Source organism: Lactuca serriola, chromosome 9 (assembly GCF_051521515.1).
Source record: "Lactuca serriola cultivar US96UC23 chromosome 9, Lser_US96UC23_V15, whole genome shotgun sequence".
Taxonomy (NCBI): Eukaryota; Viridiplantae; Streptophyta; class Magnoliopsida; order Asterales; family Asteraceae; genus Lactuca; species Lactuca serriola.
This window is the reverse complement of record NC_136416.1, coordinates 71,268,438-71,272,544: the sequence shown is the minus strand read 5'-3', so window position 1 is coordinate 71,272,544 and position 4,107 is coordinate 71,268,438.

The following is a 4,107-nucleotide window of genomic DNA, read 5'->3' as shown; positions in this document are numbered from 1 at the left end:
CTTGGAGCATAGATGTGTCATCCATGATCAAGATGCACTATTCATAGGATTGGATGCAACATATAGGTTGAAGGTGCACCATCTAGTATCTAGATGTGCCACCTGGGAAAAGTTATGCCACTTATGAAGTTTAATGTGCCACTATGGTGAGAGTGTGCCACTTAGGAGTCTAGATGCACCATTTGTGAAGGATGTGTGCCAAACTAGAAAAGGATGTGCCATCCTATGAGAGTACATGACATTCCTTATACAATATGAACCATTATCATGCTTGATGTGCCATCTTGGTGCAAGGTGCGCCACTTGTTTTCTTGATGAGCCACTTATGCTATGATGTTCACTATGATGCTCAAGGTTGTTCAAGGATGCTCAGAAGTTGAAGATTCTCAAGGAATACACCATGATGGTTGATGCTCAATTAGTGTTCATGATGCTCCATTTGTGCATCATGATTCTCCACTATGGCTCATGGTGCTCCATCACGTGTGCAGTTGATGCTTATGCGTTGTATCTCAAGGATGAATGTTACAAAAGCTGTTGCATGGCGGATTGTATTGGTTGACACCATTCATGCGTCTATGGGCCAATGGGTTTGGCTGATTAAGGTTTTTGGTCTAATTCATTTAATATAAATAGGGATGCCTGCTAGTCATTTGAAGTGTCTTTGTATCCTTAGTGAGTAGGACGAATCTCTGTTGATTTTTACTTGTAATCTCTTTTTGAGAACTCTATGAATAAAGAATACTCCCCTCCTGCCTGTGGACGTAGGTCACCTTGATTGAACAACGTAAATATTGTGTCTTTGTGTGCTTTTAATTTGTTTTGTGTCTTGAGAAGTATCATCTAATTTCCTAACAATTCTAAATGCTCATGTCATATTTAATAATCTCCATCTTACCTTGATTATAGTCTGAATGACTCTAGAAACCAATAAATTCCTCTCCCATCCTACTAGTATGACCTTAGGGACTTAACTCCGGAAAACATATTCCAAGTCCAAGCAAAGCTTTAACTTCTCTCTGGGAAACGACATTGTCAACATGTTTGTCAGATTCTCCTTGGTTCCATTTTTTTTAATGTAAAACCAGTGACATAACATGTTAGGTTTCTCCACCTTCAAAGCAATAATTTGAGCAAGACCATACGCCAAGGATATTATTATCAACAGATCTCACACCCTCAGTCGGCGGTAGAAACACCGAGTTGTGCGACGTTAACACGTTGGATCATAAATATTGAACATACATTGAACAATATAAAACATATATCACATCCATTATGGGTAAAAAGATTACTTCAATAAGTACTCCTAAAGATTCTAATACAAAAGGTGCCACAATGGGTAAGCGTAACTATAATTATAATAAATCTTTGGTAGCTTTGTCGATCAACTGCTGCTTTCAAATGTGCAATCTTCCATCTCACGGTTTCCTAGGAATACATATGGGTTGGAAAACATCAACGTAATGTTGGTGAGTTCACAAGTTTTTGTATTTTGAAAATACTTTTTGTTTTTAACTTTGTTAAGTAGTAAAAGTATTTTGACTCCTTGATTTGAAAATAGTATTCTTCTCTTCATCGCTACTATAGTTCTCTTAGACCTCAATTATTCTACATATTAGTAGGGTATTCATATCTTAGGAGTGTATTTTATTGAAAGGAGGGTATTCTTCTCTATAGGGTAGGGTGACTGGGAGTGAAGTTCTATACTTTATATAGCTTAATCAAATACCGCCCAATCTTAACCTATATAACAATATACTTTCAACATAATTAGAATCTTAATGGTTTTATAATTATTATTAATATATAATTATATTTAAAGTAGATATTTTTAGCAAAGCCAAACTAGCGGAGTGGCTATATATAGTCATTATAAGATCTAAGAGACGGCGTAACATACTACTTACTAGACATTTAAAATTGTAGATACGGCATAATCTATTATCTATTCGACGAGAGTAACAGTTGGGTATAATGATATACCTTTGGTCGGCTCTAGGTATTCTGTTACCCTAGAGAAACGGTCTAGCATAATGATTATATATTATTTTATTTTTTATTTTACAGATTTCGCTAGCTCTAAGTACTATGTTACCCTAGATTATTATTTTACAGAAATAGCCATCTTAATGATAATGTATATTATTATACGAACTGTTTGGCCAGAATAACAGCTAGATACTAAATTATTATAGAGAAATAGGCCAGCATAACAACTAGGTATAATTATTTAGTATAATCTTATGCAGTATAACGACTATGCATAATATCATTCTTAAAGCTAAGGCAGGATAAGTACCGGGCATAATAGTATCCTAACGTTGCATGAATTTTAAAAACTACATATATATATATATATATATATATATTAAAAATAATAATATTTTTGTAAAACTTATTTGATATTGTTTTATAATATGTATCCCCCACCCTCAAATATAAAACATTTGAAAACGGTAAAAAGTGGGGTCATGAAACTTACCCTTGAATCTTGCTTCACTAGACTCTAGAGCCGCAATTGATGGCGTTAGGGGCTCCGGATCGACCGGACTCAAGAGAAAACTTAAATAAGATTACAAAATACATCTATCTCGTACGGATTTTGATCCGGGCGTTCTTTTTCTCAAAATTCCTATCTCAAATAGTACTACGATTCTCATTTTAGTGACTTTAGCTAAAATTCAACTATTCTCTTCATAGCTTTTGACGTCACACATTCCTTGATCGTTTTATATCTTATAAAATCATATCTAATTCATACAGAGTCGGACTTCTACGAAATTTATATTTTCGGTATCAGGAAGACATGTGTTTTCGGAATATGTTATAAATAACATAACTTATTGCGCACTTCTTTTTACGGTTTATGGACATGTTAGTTGATTTTTTCTATTTAACTTAATACGAAACTTTCTATTTTTATCATGGATATATATATATATATATATATATATATATATATATATATATATATATATATATATATATATATTACGTATTAAGTTTATTATACTCGATGTTGGTCATTTTTTGTAGATAACGATCAGTGACAATTGTTGCAATTTTTACATTCTCCCCCTATTTCATCCCTGAAATTCAACTGGTAGTGCCTGAAACGAGGGCACTATTTGGCATAATCTTAGGATCTTTGTTTATGAATATGATCATAATCACTCATAATCCAGGTTTATTGAGGGTTTCTTCTAAGTTACTACTATATTACATATGGGATTTATCTTTAATCTTTGTTATTCTTTCTTTAGTACTAATTATATATATATATATATATATATATATGTGTGTGTGTGTGTGTGTGTATATATAAGTGTGTGTGTGTGTACATATATACTTAATCCTATATATAATAGATATCTTCTTATAGTTATTCTTTGATATGTTATGGTATAGTTAAGTACATTGCATATCTTTTCGTTCCCTTTTGATATAGTTTATTTCCTAATTATTATGATACTTATATTATACCTTATCTATTTAATAATTATTAGGTTCTTCATATTCTTAGGATACTAGGGCAGAGTAACAACTAGGTACAATGCTTATCCTAAAATAAAGAGTAATCGACTCCTTAGGGTTCTTCTTCAAAATGAAGTTTAGAATGGATTTGGATTTTACTAAAGGATCATCGAACGTGTACTCTCTGATTCATAAAGCCATCAAACAAGTACTCTCTTAAACATAGAGATATAGGGGCATCATCCAAGTACTCACTGACACCAGCCAAGTACTCACTAGAGCCAAGAGAGATAGGGACATCAGTCGAGTAGTCATTGACACCAGTCAAACACTCATTAGAAACAAGAGAGATAGGGACACCTTTCAAGTACTCACTGACAACATTCAAGTACTCACCGGAACAAATAGATATATTGAATCTTTATGATATTTCGAAGGGTTTTTGAAACTATTCATTCTAGAATTTCTGAGGGATTTATAATATTACTATGAGAGTTCTATTTAATTTTATAAAATAATCTAGCGAATAATTTTACATGTTACTCAAATTAAACAAATTTTCGACCGTATGATTTTTCTCTACTACGGTTAGACTCAGACGAGATCTACACAATAGAATTAAATCACACT